The sequence below is a fragment of the Calidris pugnax genome, unplaced genomic scaffold (genome assembly GCF_001431845.1).
Source record: "Calidris pugnax isolate Ruff unplaced genomic scaffold, ASM143184v1 scaffold901, whole genome shotgun sequence".
In the NCBI taxonomy this organism is placed as follows: Eukaryota; Metazoa; Chordata; class Aves; order Charadriiformes; family Scolopacidae; genus Calidris; species Calidris pugnax.
In genome coordinates, this window is record NW_015091635.1 from 11,341 (window position 1) to 18,678 (window position 7,338).

The window sequence follows — 7,338 nt, forward strand, 5'->3', positions numbered from 1 at the left end:
AGTCAAGAGCACTGGGACCGCATGTTATTCTCTTGGGAAGAGTACCCCCATCCTTGTTGATCTTCGTTTTATCCTTCATGGTCTTTATCAGAGCAATATGATCTTCCTCAGTAATACACCGCTAACCATCCCCATTTCAGTGCTGACTGCCCTCAGCTCTTAGCCCTTAGCTCCTATTTCCACCCTTGGCACATTCAGCAACATGAGTGACTTTTCTCGGCTACTCCTGCCCACACATGCTGGCCATGACTGGGTGGTGGAGGAGAGAAGAAGGTGGAGTAGCAGCTCTGGGCCACCCCAAGAGCTGTTTTCTGCTTTATCACTCCTCCCATTCTACGGAGTAAATCATCTTCTGGAGCCTCACACTCACCCCCTGCCACTCAAGAGCAGCTCCAGCTTAAGAGGAGGAATGCCTTTCCTCAAGAGCTCATGGAGCTCCTGCCCCATTAGGGCCTCTTGCCTTTCTGGGCATTTGTAGGCACAGACACAGCAGGGCAAGGTTTGATGGCAACTGGCAGCAGAGCAACCTAGGATGTCGCTCTCAGCTCCAAGGAATGGTGCAGTGTGTCCCAACCTCCCACTCCTCTATGAATGGAGAAGGGTCTCCATTTGCCTTCAGTCCCTTCCACCCCAGAGCAACACCTCTCTCTTTTGGAAACTTGAGGAATGTCTACAGAGGGAAGGATCACACAGAGTCCAGGCTTAAATGCAGCAGAACTTTAATGAGTCAACAGAGGGAAACACAGTCACTCCAGGTAGGGGATACAAGTCCATGGACCCCTGCTGACCACAGAGATTCTGTGGTCCTTTACTGTGGAGAAACTGAGAAGTTCTTGCATGATGTCTGTCTGCCTGCCCTATAGAGGGAGAGGAGAACAGATGGTCCCCAACAGGTGTGCCTTGGTGGCACCTTTCTGCCAAGGGGAACCAAAGCAAACAAAGAAAAGGGAGAGAAAGGCAAAGCCATTCAGCTGTAGAGCAAATACATCCCAAATCTCGATCCTTTTCCCAGCACCATGTTCTGAGTTCCTCAAGGTGTCTTGCTGAGGCTGTCCCAGCATCTTTGTCAGAGGAGGGATCTTCTGCCATAGTAGCGGCTGGAAATGCCAGAGAGGTCACAGCACCCAGAGGTGATGGGCACTCCATCACAGCTGAGGATGCTGCCAACAGCAGCAGAGGTGGAGGATCCCACCACGGTGTTCTGAGGGAAGGAGCTGAGGATGGGACCAGGCAGGGTCACCACCACAGCAGGAGGCTCGATGACGACGGTGGAGTTCTGGCACTGCCTGACACAGGGCTCGTTGCAGCTGTTGGCCAGGGGGGTCGGGCCGCAGGGCCGGCAGGGCACACACTGGTTGTAGCAGGACATATCTCAAGTGTGGAGGTGTACCTAGGAGAGGAACAGGGAGGAAACAGAGAACAAGCGTGGGTGAGGAGCAGCGTGTTTACACTGTCACAAAGGAGCCAAGGCCACTTCTAGTGAGGAGCTGGAAGCTCAGGCAGGAGGCTCACAGCTTTCATCACCCTATAAAGAGCAGCCTGGCCCAATGAGGGTTTCTCCTAGAACATAAACCAAAAGCCCCTTCTGCCACATCTCAGACTCTCCCTAAGCAGACCTTCTCCCTGCTTCCCTCTGGGCTCACAGCTTTCATCACCCTATAAAGAGCAGCCTGGCCCAATGAGGGTTTCTCCTAGAACATAAACCAAAAGCCCCTTCTGCCACATCTCAGACTCTCCCTAAGCAGACCTTCTCCCTGCTTCCCTCTGTCGTGACAAGAAGATGCAAACCAAAGGACAGGAGAGAGCCAATATCAGATGAGAGGTACATCAAGAGATCTCCCTTTGGAAGAGAGGAAATAGAGCTTAAGACTCACCTGGTTCCCGAGGAGAAGGAGTCCAGAGAAGTAGATGAGAGAGCAGGGATCTGTGCTGGCTTTTATACCTGCCCTTCATTGCTGCAGGAGCAGAGGTGCCCTTTGCAGAGGTAACAATTTTCTGACAAGCTCATCTTGAATGCAAACCATAGCAGCTAATGATATGGGCTGTGCTTTGGTTTCCAACACTGCTGCTTTTCATTTCCAGGTTTGTGCCATGCCCATTCCACAATCAAAGCTTCTTCTGAGCACGGGGATGAAAGGCCCCAGGATTTCTAGGGCAAGAATGCAGCAGTGCAGGCAGAAGACAGCTCAAGTGCTGGGTGGGTTCAGATGACAATAGCCTGGGTCACTCTATTGAACTTGTTTGAAGTGTCATTCTCAGAAAAACGCTCCAGCCATGTCTTTATCTTTCCTTCTCTCTTCAGCTCACCCCAATGGTCATATGTTGCTGCTTCCCCTCATATATATGTCCTGCCATATTTTGACCCCATCCTGCCTAAGACTGCCCAGTTCCTAGGGCAGTGGGAGAGTCAGAAATTCTGTGGTTCATAGTGTCCTTATGTGTCTTCTTGTCTAGTGTATTATAAGCAGACAGGTTTTTGTGAATGCACATGGTATCACAAATTTGTGCATGATTCCATGCTGGTGTGCCTGAGCCTCTGTGTGTTTGTCCTTGCGTGTCCCTCATCAGGAGGCAATGTGCCAGTTATGGCAGGGATGCTGTCCACCTCTCTCTCCATGAACACCACAAAGCACCAAGTTCCCAGGGTCAGCAGGAGCCCAAGTGCAGCTGAGTGGTGATGGCCCCAGCCCCCTAGTGCCTGAGATTGTTGGGTGTGGTGATGGGGTGTTGGGGTTTTTTTGTTGTTTTGGTGTTGTGGTTGGTTTTTTTGTTTGTTTGTGTTTTGTTTTGTGTTTGTTTTTTAATGGTTGGACTCGATCATTTCAAAGGTCCCTTCCAACCATGAAGATTCTGTGATTCTGTGGTTCTGAGATCTGTCAAGGCAGGAGACAGTGAATTGTAGCCCTTGTCTCCTGAGACCTCCCTCTTCTGCCCCTGCAGAGCTTACACTCTGCTGCTGCCTATTTGAGGCCCCAACAAGTTGGATTTACTCCAACTTGGATCCTTATTGGAATTCAGCGTAACACTATTGGGAGCTCCTCAGCATGGCTGGCAGTCCCCACTCCCTGCCTCTTCAAGTCAGGACACAGCTGCTCTCCCCAGCACTACAGAGTTCAAAGGATGGACATTGCTTTCTGGGAAAGGAGAAAGGCTGAGGAATCCTGCCCGCCTATTGCTGCCCATCACTGAGTCCTTGGTCCCAATGCAGTTCCAGTGGTGTCTGGGGTGGGACACACCCTCTCTCATGACCATATCAATGCCAAATGCACTTGTGCAGCCCATTGACCTCATTCTATGCCAGGCAGGGGCTGAGACCTTGTCCCAAACTGAATGAAAGAAATATGAGGCCTGATGTTGCTGTGCTGTGAGTGCAAGGAAAGACCCTGTGGCTTACACAGGGAAAGGCAAAGAACTAATGATTGCTTTGGCCTTCAACCCACTAACATCTTCAGACCCTCAGGAAAGGCTGACGGAGCTGGGGTTTTTCAGTCTATAGAAAAGAAGGCTGAGGGGAGACTTTAGCGCTCTCTACAACTTCCAGGAAGGAGGTTGTAGAGAGGCAGGGGTTGGTCTCTTCTCCCAGGTCACAGGCGATAGGACAAGAGGAAAAGGCCTCAAGTTGCACCAGGGCGAGTTCAGATTTGGTATTAGGAAAAGTTTCTTCACTGAAAGGGTTATTAAGCTATGGAATGGGCTGCCCAGGGAGGTGGTTGAGGCACCATCCCTGGAGGTATTTAAAAGATGGGTTGATATAGTGCTTAGAGACATGGTTTAGTGACGGTTTTTATCAGAGTTAGGTTGATGGTTGGACTAGATGATCTAAAAGGTCTCTTTCAAGCTAGGCTATTCTATAATTCCATACCCCACATTGGAGTATCAGTCCGAGTGCCCAGCAACAGGCCCTGGGAGGAAGGGGACGATGGATTCACAACCACATCCCCCAAAGCCAGCTGCCGTCCCACAGGGATGTCCAGTATCGACCCTCTTTCTGACAAGGGCTGTGCACAGTGGGGACATTTTCTAAGTCCATGTCCCCTCCAGAATATTGGTCGGCCTGAGCTCACGTCCAGTTTGGAGGCAGTACAGCTGAGGGCTTTTCCCCTTCCCTTGAGACCTGAGTGAGGGCAGTGCCAGGGAGCTCTGCTGGGAGAGCTCAGCCAGGGCAGAGTCCCCTCTCCGTGGAGCTGCTCTTTCTGAGCTGAGGCTCCAGTGGGACAACCTCATTGCTTTCTCAGGAGATACCAGGCGCCATGGAGAAAGGAAGAGCAGGAGCTGTGGACCTGATTTAGCAAGACCTTTGACAGCCTCTCTTGGACTTCCTTTATGACCAAATTTCTGACCAAATGGGTTCAGTGATAAGGTGGGTGGAAAACGGGCTAGACTGCCAGGCTCAGAGGGCTGTGATCTTGGTGCAAAGCCCAGCTGACTGACACTTCTTAGCAGGGTCTATGAATAGGGGTCAGTAGTAGGACCAATACTGTTTAGTGTTTAAATGAATGCCATGAACAGTGGGAAATCGGGAACTCCCAGCTTGTCTGTAGGTAGCACCCAGAGAAGGGAACTGACGATAACTGTGGGACACAGCTCCTGTTCAGAGGACCTAGAACCCTCTATATGAGACATGTGAGTACTGAGGAAGAGGAGAGAGGATCATGAACTTGTGAGTCATGGCGCCAGCTGGGGAGAGAAGCTGCCTGAGAAAGTGCTGGAAAGGAGGGTTGAGTTTGCTCTTGTGTTTGAGAGGGACGAAGGATCCATCTGGCTCCAGAAAGGTGCTGTTTCTCTCCCAGACCACATCTCTCCCAGCAGCACTCACTTCTCCTTTTACACGTTCAGCTTCTCTCCCTTTACTTGTTCCACCTCCCCTGCTCCCACAACCTCCTCCCCTGCTCTCCCTTCTTGCCCCGAGAACTGCCCTGCAGCTCTTGCTTGGTCTTGCGTTTTTGCCTGACAGTCGACACCTGCACGGCATCCCCTGGAGACTTCACCTGATAGGCTACTTTTCCTTTTATATTAATAACTGAGAGCATCCAGCAGAACCCCGCGCCCTTCCCTTTCACATCTAGTTTATAAAATCCAATTTTCCAGTGAGACATTTCGAGACAATAAGAGAACTGGAAAAAGAGCAAGCACGTAACTTCCACACCTTCCTGCCATGCCCTGTTGCTGTGTCGTTCCCCCTGCCCTTGGCTGCGGCGGGGCCGGGGCGCAGGGCTGGCGGGGCTGGCCGCGCTGCTCCTGGGTGCGTGGGGCTGGCGGCGGGATGTTGCGGGCGCCGAACAGTGGGCTGTGTGAGATCAGCGCTGGCCCCGGGACTCGCCTGTGGCGCTCCTGCTCCTTGTCGAACCTTATTCCCCTTCTGTTCTTCTTTCTCCAGACATCTCTTCTGCCCTCAATGAAGTCATTTACTCCCAGCTGACCTGTCTCTGTTACTCCATTTCTTTATCCATCCATCCATCCATCCATCCATCCATCCATTTCTTTCAGCCCGTCTCTTTTCCTCATTCCTTTCTCCTCTTCTTCACTTTCTCCTTCCTAACTTTCCTCATAACTTTCTTGTCTCCCACCCACCACTCTCAGAGAAATTGTGTCTCCAGACATTGTTCTCAGAACATATCCCCATCATCCATTAACTGTCTTCATCTTCTCCTGAATCAAAGTGATTCTTTTCTTCTTTTCTTCTCGGTAGTAGCCGCATGCAGAGCCCAGGTGCAGCAGGAGCCATCGGCAGAGACCAACGAGGGCATTGCCATCAACATCAACTGCTCACACCCCGACATAAAGATAACCCACTTCATCCACTGGTATCGTCGGCTCCCGGGCCGAGGACCTACATTCCTTGTGAGCAGTCTCAAACAGTCAAAAGAACTTCGGGACCCGCCGGGTTGGCTGCGGGTGGCGGCAGACCGCCGGTCCAGCGCCCTGCGGCTCGACCGGCCCCGGCGCGGAGACGCGGCGGTGTATTACTGTGGCGTGGGTCTCCCACGGGGAGAGGAGCCGGGGCTGCGGCCGGGCAGCACCGGCAACGGACCCGGCATCAGCATCAACAGTGGCCCCGGCACCAGCATCACCGGGTCCTTCGTGGCGTCAATGCCGGAGCGCAGCACCTTTTCTACATCGATGGCTGCTGTGGGCCTGTGCTCCTTAAGGCAGCAAATAGCCTCCTCGGATAGCGGACACGTGGAGACCGAGATGCTCCGTGCAAGGCAGGGAGGGGATTACGGTGTTTCCTACAAGACTCTCTTGCTTCCCCACAAAGGGCTCCCACTCTGGGTAACATGGCATCCTCTGGCCTGTCTGCAAAGGTCTGCCAGCTTTGTCTCAGAAGTGCATCACAGATGTAGAATGAGTTGCAACAGGAGCCAGCAAAGGTCCATTGCATGGCAAACATGCAAAGGTCCATTGCAACAAACCAGAAATGTATGTAAGAGCTGCTACAAATTCCCTTCTCTGTGGCCTACCACCTGCTCCTCAGCCCTGGCAGGGCCAGACCTTCACCTGGGGTGACGTGGTGACCTTGCCTTGCAGCAGTGGTTGATTTGTTCCTCTGATACCAATGGAGAGAAAGTATTCACCTCAGAACACCTTTGGATCCTCCCTCTTGCCTAAGAAGCTTCTGGACATGACAAAGGTCTTTCAAACAGGGGAGTATGTTTTCCCAAAGGAAGCACAAACACAATCAAGCAGGGGAACCTCCCCAGGTGGCACATGGTTCTGCTTGTCTTTGTCTGCTCCATCTATCACCTAATCGTAGTGGGAATAGCCTCATCATTGTCACAGTGGAGAGTGAGCAGCCCTGGAGGTTCCTGAGTTAGTTCTTCCTTGGCAGGCTTTCCTTCTTGGAGATCTGCTGTGCCACCACCCTAGATGCTGGAGACATTCCATCCTTTGCTTTCCTTTTCCCACTTCTTCCTATGCATGACTCAGTTCCTGATCCTCTCAGCCATGTCCTTTGATCATTCTGTCACCATATGCAAGGTGCTCAGTGAAAAAAACATTATCATGACCAAGAAATTCTACTTCCTACCATCACTGAGAGAACGGTCAGTGGGCTTTGTGGTCATCTTGTCCCAGATGGCTCTGCTGCTGCAGTGTCCTTTCTGCACCAAGAAGGTTGTTGACCATTTCTACTGTGATGCTGGGCAAGCATGATCACGGCATGTTGGGTTTGTGTTGACCTTGGCTGGCTGTCAGGTGCCCACCAAGCTGCTCTGTCTCTCCTCCTCCTCAAGATGACAAGGGAGAGAAAACAAGATGAAAGGCTCATGGGTTGAGATAAGAACAGGAGATCACTCAGCCCCTCACCGTCACAGGCAATGTAGACTCAACTTGGGGAAA

The 7,338-nt window shown here is 51.9% G+C and overlaps 1 pseudogene; it reads right to left on the minus strand.

Annotated features, from left to right (window-relative positions):
• Positions 1-702: 702 nt before the first annotated feature.
• LOC106899902 lies at positions 703-2,024 on the minus strand (annotated as a pseudogene).
• Between the last annotated feature and the right edge of the window lie 5,314 nt (positions 2,025-7,338).